This window comes from Heptranchias perlo, unplaced genomic scaffold (genome assembly GCF_035084215.1).
Source record: "Heptranchias perlo isolate sHepPer1 unplaced genomic scaffold, sHepPer1.hap1 HAP1_SCAFFOLD_54, whole genome shotgun sequence".
In the NCBI taxonomy this organism is placed as follows: domain Eukaryota; kingdom Metazoa; phylum Chordata; class Chondrichthyes; order Hexanchiformes; family Hexanchidae; genus Heptranchias; species Heptranchias perlo.
The window spans coordinates 5,869,222-5,882,228 of NW_027139559.1; the positions used below are offsets into that span (position 1 = coordinate 5,869,222).

A 13,007-nucleotide genomic window follows, 5' to 3' on the forward strand; every position below is an offset into this window, starting at 1 on the left:
ACTCCAAACTCATCTTAGACTGCTTTGGATTTGCCCCTGTCTGATCCCTCCTATTTCTGAACTCTCTTTTACTCTAGTGTTTTTTGACCCTCCCAGTCCTCTGTGTACTTTGTTTCTCCTCTCTATTTTTTCCTTCTGGTGCTTATCCCGCTGCCAATTTAATTTAACCGCTCCCCCGCTGCACATTGGTCCCAGCTCTATTGAGGTGCAACCCGTCCATTTTGAACAGATCCCTCCTGCCCCAGAACTGATCCCAATGCCCCAAGAATCTGAAGCCCTCCTTCTTGCACCATGTCTCCATCTGTTTGAATGTGGGCGCTCAGGCTCATAATTGAATTGGGGATTTATGTATTTAGGATGGGAAAACATCGGGCTTTTCCCGAACACCTCAGGTGGAGTAATGTAACCATAGACAAGGGCTTGAAATAACCTCCGTTTCACTGAGAAGAAGAATCTTTAAAGGTTTCAGATGATGACAAAACTGACACCTTTCTGTTTGAAGAGCGCAACCCGAGGTATCGGGACCTGGACAATATTGGAATAGGTTGTGACAAGTATGAACCAGAAGCTCGACTGAAATCCACATCCCCAGGATTCTGTGGGCTGCGGTGGGGATTCCAGTTTCTGCTCCGTTCATTACATTCAATTATTATCCATTCCAGAGAGTTTCACTTTGATGTTTCCTGTGGTATTATAATAGCTCACGCCTTGGACAATAGCAACATTAGGAACAGGAGTAGGCCATTCAACCCGTCGGGCCTGTTGTAACATTCAGTTCGATCATGGCTGATCTGCGCCTTAAATCCATTTTCCCACCTTTGCTCCCTATCCCTTGATACCCTAAACTAACAGAAATCTATCTATCTCAGTGTTGATAACTGCAATTGACCCCCAGTCTCCACAGCTTTTGGGAGAAAGAGTTCCAAATTTTCACTGACCTTCGTGCAAAAAAATGCTTCCTGATTTCGCTCCTGAATGGCCTCGAATTAATTTTAAGTTTATGTCCCCTTGTTCTTGATTTCCCCACCAAAGGAAATAATTTCTCCGCATCTACCCGATTGAATCGTTTTTCATTTTAAACACCTCGATCAGACCATCACTCGATCTCCTATACTCAAGTGATTACAAGCTATATTTATGCAAAAAGCTCTCAAAACTAACCGTCTCAGCCCCGGTATCATTCTGGTGAATCTGCACTGCACCCGTTCCAAGGCGAAAATATCCTTTCTGAGGCGTTGTGCTGAACACAGTCCGCTGAATGGGCTGTGAACAAGGCTCTATATAATTGAACCATCACTGCATCACATTTGTATTCCAGCCCCCTTGAGATAAAGGCCAACATATCACAAGACTTTTTAATTGCTTTCTGTACCTGCCTTTCATTGATTTATGTGCTTGGACTCCCAAATCTCTGTGCTCCTCTACAATCCCTAGCTTCTAACCATTCAGAAAATTCGCCGATTTATGTGTCCAAAGTTGATGACCTCACACTTGCCCACTTTGAACTCTATTTACCATAGTTTTGTCCATTCTCTTAATCTGTCCATGCGCCTTTGCAACTTCCTGCTCTCTATTTCACTTACTGTCCGTCCTAACTTCGTCACATCTGCAAACTTGGATATCCAACCCTGTATTCCTTCATCGCAGTCATTATAAATATGGTGGAGAGTTGAAGCCCCAGAACAGAACTCTGGGGAACATCACTGTCACATCCCGCCAATCAGAATACCTAAACTTTATCCCCACTCTCTGCCTCCGACATCCCAACTAATGTTGAACCCAAGTCAAATGGCTCGCTCCAATTCCGTGCCCTCTCATTTTGGCAAAAATAATTCTTTCCCATTTTTAAAATTTCCCGCGAGTTGAATATTAACAACCTCGCAAAAAAATTCCTTGCAGGAATTAAACACACATCACAGGGTATGTGTTGAGTGCACAGCAAGAAACCCGCGATTTTTAACAGTGAGAATACACATATTAACACTGAGCGCCAAATCTGAATCGAACCCATTACCCCGAGGTTCCGGGACCCCCACCACACTCACACACTCTCACACATACACTGCGTTCATATTTAATACCAAATGAAAATCAGAAAATAGTAATCACGCCCAGTGGAATTAGAGAATGTTCGTATTGGACAGAACAGGAAGAGACCATTCGGCCCGTCGGGGCCCGCAGTAAATTATGTTCGCTCTCTCTGCTCTGTGTTGCTCTCAGTATAGATTTTCAGTTCACCAATTTGTCTTTTCCTCTCTCTCTATTTTACGGACTGAGTGTGGAAGAGGTTCGGTTTGGCGGCTAATCATTTCGATCAATTATTTGAACATAGTTTATTTTGATTGTAAATTTCTCGGAGACCGAGCGGGAGTTCAGCTGTCAGTTTTCTGAAAGATTTATTTCGATTTCGGAAGCCGAAGGGCCAACTTGTTAAAAGAAGAGATAATCAATTAAATGACCAACATCCACAAAGTGAAAGCAAGAGACAGAAAGAAGTAAAGGCTTTAATGAACACGGTTCCGGGTTTTAGATCATTTGGTGATCGTGGTCTAATAAAAAAGGCATCTGATTTCGCTCTTAATCGTGATGTCATCACAAGATTGCAGGTTCCAGTCCTGCTCTGGTCGGTTTTCACACTGGTTGATAACGTGTTCTACATCGGCCTGAACTGTTTTACACCCGACCATTTCTAACAGTCCCAGAAGAGACTTGACGTAAATACACACATTCCTTGTCTTCCTGACTGTGCGATTTCAACATTGTCGATCTGGGTGCACGGGCAGGACATGTTGTACCGGTCACTTAATTCCCACTGTTTGGATTCAGAAAGAAGGAAATAAAACGGCTTTTGGAAGCTACCGGTGCGTCTAGGTGGCCGAAATCCTGAGGCGATGCAGATCGACTGCGCTCTGACCTATGATATAACTCGTTCCACGGACATTCCCAACAATTAATTCTCCTTCTGGATTAATTCGAATATGATGATGATGAAGATTATTATCGTTATTTTCATTATTATCGTTACTGTTTATCATTTCCCCATTTCCTTGCACAATGTGTTCAATTTGTGAGGATCTATTTTGCATGGTTATTTGCCAAATCTGCATTTCTGCCTGTCACTTTGTCTGCACGTGCTTTATTCTCAACAGCACATTCCAAATCCAAAGGGGCTTAGAATGTCGAATGAAAACTCTTTCTCTAACATTGGGGAGTTGCTGTTTAGTGTTGGAGCTGAGCGCAGCAATTGTAAGGATCTGCTGCCCCTCAATTTCTCTGCCCGTCCAGTAAACCGGGTACATAGAGGAGGCGGTTTGCAGATCGAGAGCAGCTTTTGTCACGAGCACTGCTTTTCCGTGAAATCTAGAACTCTCTCCACGAAAAGGCTGTGGTGACTCCATGAAATGAAAATATCAGTACTGAGATCGAGAGTTTTTTGTTGGTTCAGGTTATCAGAGGGTGTGGAGAGAAGACGGGTAAATGGAGCTGAGGTACAGATCAGCGAGGAACTAGTTGAATGATGGGACAGGCTCTAACAGATGAATCGCTTCCATTTGTTCCTACGTACAGATCAGCCAAGATCAAACTGAACGGCTGAAGGGACTCGAGGGGCTGAATGGCCTCCTCCTGTGCTGCACCGACAATGATACTGTGATATCCCCGCCGCTCTCTACTCCTGCACTTGGAGTGTTTGACAGGACAATTTAGAGGCAGCTTTGTTCTGTAACTAACCCGTGCTGTACCAGCCCTGTGACTGTTTCATGGGGCAGTGTAGAGGGAGATTTACTCTGTAATCTAACTCGTACTGTACCTGCCCTGTGAGTGTTTGATGGGACAGTTTAAAGGGAGATTTACTCTGTTATCTAACTCGTGCGGTACTTGCCCTGTGAGTGTTTGATGGGACAGTTTGGAGGCAGCTTTACTTTGTATTTAACCCGTACTCTACATGCCCTGTGAATGTTTCATGGGGCAGTGTAGAGGGAGAAATACTCTGTAATCTAACTCGTGCTGTACCTGCCCTGTGAGTGTTTGATGGGACAATATAGAGGCAGATTTACTCCGTACTTAACTCGTGCTGTACCGACAATGGATGTGTTTGACGGGACATTGTTGAGGGAGCTTTACTCCCCATCCAACCCCAGCTTCCCAGTTCTCACCATATCCATCAAACCCAACTAAGTCCTTCTCTCCATGCCTCTCAAACCCACCAATCAAGTTTCTAACAATATCCCTGAACCCCCATCTCTCAGTCTGATGTCGTCGCTCTGTAGCTCTTTTTGGATGTTTGGCTGATAAAAACGTGCCGTGTAAAACCACATGGAAAATCTATGGGAAGTACAAATCTACCGAACGGCTTGCCCGGTCGGTTCAGCACTCAGCAAAATTCACCTTGCTGCTTTTAGCTCTGTGACACAATGGATAGCGCAGTGATACGTCATTGTGAGTAAAAGAAGCGGTTTTAAAGGTTGTGGGTTCGAATCCCACTGGCGTTGTAATTTGGATAAAGGCTCCATAGTAATGATACTGAAGGGTGGGACCTTGCAATAAAATCCCAAGCTGTTCACTGATGTCCTTCATGGAAGGTAAACAGCCACCCCGACAATTCCTGTTTTGAGAACATAAGAAATGGGAGCAGGCGTCGGTCAGACGGCCCCTCGAGCCTGCTCCGTCATTCAATCAGATAATGGCTGGTCTTCTACCCCAACTCCACTTTCCCGCCCGATCCCCATATCCCTTGATTCTCCTAGAGTCCGAAAATCTTTCTATCTCAGCCTTGAATATATTCAATGAATCAGCATCCACAGCCCTCTGGGGTAAAGAATTCCAAATTTCACAACCCTCTGCGTGAACAAATTCCTCCTCATCACAGTCTTGAATGACCGACCACTTGTCCTGCGACTATGCCCCTGGTTGTATTCTATCTAACTAGGGGAAACAATCTCTCAGCACCTAACTTGTCAAGCCCCCTCATAATAAGAACATAAGAACATAAGAAATTGGAGCAGGAGTAGGCCAATCGGCCCCTCGAGCCTGCTCCGCCATTCAATAAGATCATGGCTGATCTGATCCCAACCACAAATCTAAAGAACACAAGAAGTCGGAGCAGGACCCGGCCACATAGCCCCTGGGCCCTCTCCGCCACCCACAGGGCATTGACCGATCCGAACTCAGCTTCATGTCCAATTTCCTGCCCGCTCCCCATAACCCCTAATTCCCTTTACTTCTCGGAAACTGTCTATTTCTGTTTTAAATTTATCTAATGATGTAGCTTCCACAGCTTCCTGGGGCAGCAAATTCCACAGACCTACCACCCTCTGAGTGAAGAAGTTTCTCCTCATCTCAGTTTTGAAAGAGCAGCCCCTTATTCTAAGATTATGCCCCCTAGTTCTAGTTTCACCCATCTTTGGGAACATCCTTACTGCATCCACCCGATCAAGATCCTTCACAATCTTATATGTTTCAATAAGATCGCCTCTCATTCTTCTGAACTCCAATGAGTAGAGTCCCAATCTACTCAACCTCTCCTCATATGTCCGCCCCCTCATCCCCGGGATTAACCGAGTGAACCTTCTTTGTACTGCCTCGAGAGCAAGTATGTCTTTTCTTAATCCTTTATGTTTTAATGTGATCACCTCTCATTTTTCTAAACTTCAGAGAGTATAGGCCCATTCTACTCAACCTCTCTTTATAGGACAACCCTCTCATCCCAGGAATTAATCCAGTCAACCTTCATTGCACTGTCTCCAAGGCAAGTATATCCTTCCTTAGATAAGGAGACCAAAACTGTTCGCAGTACTGCAGGCGAGGTCTCACCAAAGCCCTCACAACTGCAATAAGACTTCCTTACTCTTGTACTCCAACCCACTTTCAATAAAGGCCAACATGCCATTTGCTTTCCTAATTGATTGCTGTACCCACGTAATAATACTTTTGACCGAGGTCACCCTAGTCTCTCTGAAGACCAACGTTTAATAGATTTTCACCATTGAAACAATATTCTGTTCTTCTATTCTGACTTCCAAAGTGAATAACTTCACATTTCACCACATTATACTCTATCTGCCACATTCTTGCCCACTCAGTAAATCTTTCTATATCCCTTTGCAGATTATTTGTTTCCTCCTCACAACTTTGCATCGTCAGCAAACTTGGATATAGTACACTCGGTCCCTTCATCTAATTCATTAATATAGATTGTAAATAACTTAGGCCCAAGCACCGATCCTTGCGGCACCCCACTAATTGCAGACTGCCAACCTGAAAATGAACCGTTATCCCTGCTCTTTGCTTTCTCTCCGTTAACCAATCTTCTATCCATGCTAATATATTACCCCCAAACCAATGCACCCTTACCTTATGTAACAACCTTTTATGTGGGAACTTATCGAATGCCTTTTGAAAATCCATGTAAACTGCATCCACTGGTTCCCCTTTATCTACCCTGCTGGTTACATCCTCAAAAAACTCGAATAAATTTGTCAAACAAGGGGCGCCAGTCCCATTCGACTTTCTTGATACTTAATTCCCTCTGATCTGGATTGGCGAATCGCTCTCAAGGAGGAGGCTGATCGCCAGCTCAGGGGATTCATGGAGAAGAAATTAAAACATGGCCAGATCAAAGTGAATCTGCTGTGCTCCCATTCCAATCTCTGCACTCAGACCCCATTCAGTCTCACTGCCCGTCTGGACATTATAATCTCGAGGAAGTAAAGATCACCTCGCCGTATAGAAACACCTCTTGATGAAACTATTTGAACGGGATCCAGTGTCCGCGGAAACCTCGCTTACACACTGAAATCCCCAGGATAATGTGACACTTCAGCCAGTTTCATTGTTTGAACACAGAGACGGATGGAGTGCGGGCGGGGTCGCAACATGTGAGGAAACCACGTTCGATACAGACAGAGGGGGAGAGAAACGGGATAAATTAGAAAATGATAAGTCGGTGTAATTAAACTGAGTTATAAGTCCCGAGAAGTATCGGCGGAAGGGAAGAGTGATGGAACGAGGAAAAGCAATATAAAGAGTGCAGAAAAGATTTACTAGGATGCTACCGGGACTTGATGGTTTGACTTACAGGGAGAGGTTAGACAGACTGGGACTTTATTCCCTGGAGAGTAGGAGGTTAAGGGGTGATCTTATAGAAGTCTATAAAATAATGAGGGGCATAGATAAGGTCGATAGTCAAAATCTTTTCCCAAAGGTAGGGGAGTCTATAACGAGGGGGCACAGATTTAAGGTGAGAGGGGAGAGATACAAAAGGATCCAGAGGGGCAATTTTTTCACTCAAAGGGTGGTGAGTGTCTGGAACGAGCTGCCAGAGGCAGTAGTAGAGGCGGGTACAATTTTGTCTTTTAAAAAGCATTTGGACAGTTACATGGGGAAGATGGGTATCGAGGGATATGGGCCAAGTGCAGGCAATTGGGACTAGCTTAGTGGTATAAACTGGGCGACATGGACATGTTGGGCCGAAGGGCCTGTTTCCATGTTGTAACTTCTATGATTCTATGATTCTATAACTAAAGGGTCCAATTCTAATAGGGGTGCTGGAACAGAGAGATCTGCGGGTCTATGTACACAAATCATTGAAGATGGTAGGGCAGGTTGAGAAAGCGGTTAAGAAAGCATACGGGAACCTGGGCTTTATAAATAGATGCAGAGAGTTCAAAAGCAGGGAGGTTATGTTGAACCTTTATAAAGCAGCGGTTGAGCCACAACTAGAGTATTGTTTCTAGTTCTGGGCACCGCACATTCGGAAGGATGTGAAGGCCTTCGAGAGGGTGCAGAAGAGATTTCCTGGAATGATTCCAGGGATGAGGGACTTCAGTTCCTTGCATAGACTGGAGAAGCTGGGGTTGTTCTGCAAAGAGCCAGAAGTTTGAGAGGAGATTTGATCGAGGTATTCAACATCATGAAGGGTATGGACAGAGTAGATAGAGAGAAACTGTTCCAATTGGCGGAGGGGTCAAGTACCAGAGGACATAGATTTAAGGTCATGTGCAAAAGAACCAAAGGCGACATGAGAAAAAAGTTTTTGACACAGCGATGGTTGTGATCTGGAATGCAGTGCCTGAGGGGGTGGTGGAGGCAGATTCACTCGTGGCTTTCAAAAGCGAATTGGATCAGTACTTGAATGGAAAATAATGCAGAGCTTCGAGTACAGAGCGGGGAAATGGGATCAGCTGGATTGCACTTGCAGAGAGCCGGCACGGAGTCGACGGGCCGAATGGCCTCCTTCTGCGGTTAATTCACTCCCTGCAGTTTGAAACACTCCGTTTTTCTTATATTGAGAAGAATCTTGTTACTCTAACTGAAAAAAACAATTTGTAATTTCACTTCCTGTCCTGTCTCGAGAATGAGGGGATGAAACTTTTGAAATTGTCGAATGTTTTCCTATTGAAGTGAAGTGAACCGTGTAAATCCGGTTAAACCGGCGGGTCGGAATCCCCTTAGATTTAGAATCCAGCTCTTCAACCTCGTCGCTAAAACAGCTCTGGTTTAAGAATTAAAGTCGTTGACCAGAAGCGGTCCCGCGGTGTTGGTCTGTGTTTCATCGCCACCATGAATGTTCAGCTCTACCCTAGAATCAGTTTGTCCAACGTCCTCACAGAAAGATTCGTTCCCTCCTCTCTAATTGATTGGGGAAAATACAGAACATCAGCGAACAGCTGAATTTTTATTCCGCAATTGATTGATATTATTTAATGGAAATATAAAGGAGCAGGGGGCACTTTAACCTCACGGAGATGATTCGATGCAATTTGAAACCCGTGGATGGGAATCTGTGGAACTAATTTAACTCGGCAGTCAACACAGAGAGGCTGGGAAGCAAAACTCAGGGCTTCTGGAGGCTGCCAATGAGGAGGAGGAAACATTGCTCTCACTGCTCTCTGAAGCACAACGGGTGGAAAAATGGGAGCAAAGAAACAAACAACATGAACTAAAGGCACCGTTGGGATTTGAACCCAGGATCCCCTGTTTACAAGACAAGTGTTTTAACCACTGAGCCACGGCGCCCACATTGGTGCCAACCTTTCCCAACGTTATGGTATTGATACCATTGCCAAGCGACTTTGTTGAGCCTTCCCCTTCAGTGCGTCTGCGTAATAACCTCGATCTTTTGTTCAACGGTCTCAGCCCGAGAAACCATGGATATCAGTCATGACCTTCTCTTCCTTGTCCCCTGTCAGTACATCTTATATCTAGCCCTATTCATCCTGTTTTATTCCCACACTCTCTCCACACTATCTGGTCTTACCCAATTGCATTTATGATCTCTTCCAACGAAATGTTGGTGAGCACTGTGTGTGATACACCCGGCCCTGACCTCCTCCTGTGGGTGACCTCCGACAACTACTGCACAATAGTTTAACGTGTGTTTGTTTTACATTATGAAATGTGTATTAGCGCTAGTCTACCCGGTGTACCTATTCTCACACAAACGGCAATTTTGCTTCAGATCATTTCAATTTTAGAAAGTCTTACTTGATAAGACAAGTTGGACATTCAAAATTTGGTGAAGAGATGCTGATATTGTTTACTTGAAATAATTAGTGTACAACTCGATGATGCTGTACATCGGAATAGAAAGCGAGATTGAATGAACAGGAACCGTCTGAAAGGATGGCTGATCGGCTGTGGGTGGCAGCGAAATTTTACATGGCTGCATGGTCAATTGCCAGCGTTTCGTTGAACTTCGGGTCTTATTTTCACTTTGAGGTTTTCACTGATTGATAAATGAGAAGTCCGGAGATCGAATCCCAGTTAAGTCCCACGACGCTTCCATTTTAAGTGAAAAATCACCAATTGGCGTCTCAGATTTTTTCACAGCTGCAGACGGCAGGAACGTATTTTTCCAAGAAAGATGGCAGTGATGGATAGAAGGAAGGAAGATGGGAGGGAGCAGAAATAAACTCGACTGAAAAGCAACAAAAGACTGAGCCTGAGAGTGAGATGGCAGGAGAGAAGCTGAGAGGCTGAAGTATGTGACTTTTCTCAGTCACTTTTTGCTGCCTCATAATTTATTTACCTTCATTGTCCAATCGTAATTGGCTGCGGCACGATTAATGGTGTAAATACAGCGAATTGGCGATCGCCGTTGACGGCAACAATGGGCTGAGCGACGAAAATAACTTTTATCGTTTAATCGAGCCTTTCGGAGGAGCGGCGGAAATGTTCCAGAAATTATGAGCAAATCACAAATTCCCGTATCTCACTTTCTGCAACATTTACGTATCGATAATGGCGCACGCTGTGAATTCATCATTGTGGCTCGAGGTCCCAGCAATTGCAGGATTAGAATGATAACGAAATAATTCTGGTCCGACAAAAGTTATACCTTGTTCCGCCCCGGGTGCCAACAGCCTTCTCTGTCCCTGCTCCGTCCACTTATCCCAGTTATCCACACAGAAAATGAGACCGGTCCAGTATTAAAACAAACTGGTGAAAGCGAAAATCTGTCTCTTTAACGCGGCGAGAACAAGCGTCGAACAAGGAACCAATGCAAATGGCGGCAGAGCACAGGCCTGGAGATCTCAGTGAATCAGCCGCCGGTGACATTAACCTCCCGATCAGGTCAATAAACAGCAGACAGTTGATTCTATCTCTCTGCCTGGTTCTGAATCCAGATATAAACAATGGTCCCTGGGGCAATTGGTGAAAGCAGAGGGAAACCGATCAGGGAGAAAACAGTGTCGGCGACCGAGACCAGACCGGGATCCCGAGCCACACGGGCTGGATCCAATCACTGAGCAGCTCATCACTTCAACCACCTTCGCTCTTCACCCTCGGATCAGTTTCACCAAAACCGCTTTCTGTTTCTGGGTCAAATTCAATCTGATCGAGCGGATCAAAAATAAAAATCGAACTCATATTTCTCCAGTAGCGCAGTCGGCAAGATCTGGTTCCAGATCATATTCCTGATTCTTGGAACACTAATCCCTGACTCACCAGCACGGGATGCAAAAACAATTCTGATTGAAAAGCAAAAAATGAGGGTTTTCAATAAAGTCCCGTGGACGAGATTTACTGCAGTGCTCACGGAAACCTCTGTGGGGAAACACCATGGGATTTCAAGGATTCCTCAAAATATCAAGGAACCGGATTGTGCTCCCAATATTTCTCAGTGACTTGGATGAAGGAATAGAGAGTTTTATATCCAAGTTTGCAGATGACCGTAAGATCGGAGGCACAGTTACCTGTGGGGATTGGATCAGAAAGTTACAAAGGGACAGAGACAGATTAAATGACTCGTAAAACTGTGTTAAATGGAGTTCAATGTGGGGAAGTGTGAGCTAATTCACTTTGGATCCAATCAATCGGAAAATGTTCTAAATGTCGAGAGATTAGGAACAGTGGAGGAGCAAAGGGATTTGTGTGTCCATGTACACAAATCACTAAAAACTACTGGACAATTAAAAAGGTCATCAAAAAGGTCAAAGGGATGTTGACCTTTATTTTAAGGGGACTGGAATACAAAGAGGAGGAAGTTGTGCTTCAGTACATCAGTAGAACTGCGTTCAGTTCTGGGCACCGCCCCTCAGGAAGGATATATCGGCCTTGGAGGGGGTGCAGCGCAGATTACCAGAATCATACCTGGTCTTAAAGGTTTAAATTATGAAGACCGGTTGCATTAACTCGGATTCTGTTGCCTTCAGTTTGAATGGTTGATCTGATTGAGGTATTTAAAATGATAAAACGATTCGGAAGAGTAGATACAGAGAAGCTATTTCCTCTGGTGGTGGGGGTGGGGTGGGGCGGGGCATAAAATTAGAGCTCGGATTTTCACTGGTGAAATCAGGAAGCACCTTTTTCCGTTGCACATACAGACAATAATGCAGTTTCTGACCTCAGACATTCTGCAAGGTCTCACTTGATAACGCAAGTCGTACATTGAAAACGATTTCGGTAAAGAAGGCCTGATAGCGTCGGCTTGAAATAGATAGTGTACAACATGGACTTGGATGGACGGGGCAGAATTTCAAAGTTTGCAGAGGACAGAGACAGAGAAAAGATAAATATCTACAGACTTGGTACAAATCTAATAACTGGGCTGATTTAAGATTGTTGAAAAGTTTTGAAATTAGATTTCTTCTTGATGGATAAAGTTAACCCTTTATGTTCCACCTTCCATATCATTTGCTGTTCCCGCTAATCTTTCATTCGCTGCAAACCACAGAGGCAGCAAGGAAGGAAAGAACAATCTATCTCCGATCCTTCCTCTCTACTCGAACTTTATCCCATGAGATGAGGTGAAAAATTCCAATTATAAACAATCCAGGGACACAGACTTAAAACACCGGTGTCGGATTGATAATAATAACATTCAAGCCCATTTTGATTGTTCAAAACTTACGTTGGGCCGCCTCAAAAGTCCAATACAATAACGACGCGGATGGGATTCGGACCCATCCGTACAGAAACAATGGATTAGCCGACCATTTCTGAATCCAAACAGTAGAAATAAAGTCACTTTTACAGTATTTCCTGCCCCTGCACCCAGATCGACAATGTTGAAAATGTCGGGTCCACTTCTGTCAGCAAAGGAATTTACGTATTTCCGTTCCATTCTTTCAGTTGCTGTCAGAAACGGTCGGGCGTTAAACAGTTGCGGCGCACGTTGGAACAAATGCAAAAACGACCGCGGCAGGACTCGAACCTGCAATCTTCTGATATCATCGTGATTAATACCGAAGTCAGACGCCTTATCCATTAGGCCACGCGGACGCTGCTCTAATGTTTCTGCAAAAGATGTTAAACCAGGGACTATGGTGGTTAAGACTCTGCTTGTATCTTTCTCTCACTTTCATTTTGGTGATGTTGTTCATTCATTGTTTTCTTTCTTGTCGCAAGTTGGCTTTGCTGTTTCTGACTAATCAGGAAACTGACAACCGAAATCCGCTGGGTCTCCGAGAAACCTACAATTGAACCCAGTTCACAGCAGTGAAAACACTGTGTCATAACTGGACCACCTGTCCAAATTACCGCCCAATGATTCCTGCGTGCGCTGG

At 44.5% G+C, this 13,007-nt stretch overlaps 2 non-coding genes across 2 annotated transcripts; both read right to left on the reverse strand.

The window, feature by feature from the left end:
• Nucleotides 1-8,942: 8,942 nt before the first annotated feature.
• Nucleotides 8,943-9,015, reverse strand: trnat-ugu (transfer RNA threonine (anticodon UGU)). The gene has a single exon. It is a non-coding gene; the product is annotated as a tRNA-Thr (tRNA).
• A 3,619-nt stretch (nt 9,016-12,634) lies between these two features.
• On the reverse strand, nt 12,635-12,723 carry trnar-ucg (transfer RNA arginine (anticodon UCG)). The gene is given in 2 exon segments: nt 12,635-12,670; nt 12,687-12,723. It is a non-coding gene; the product is annotated as a tRNA-Arg (tRNA).
• Nucleotides 12,724-13,007: the final 284 nt, after the last annotated feature.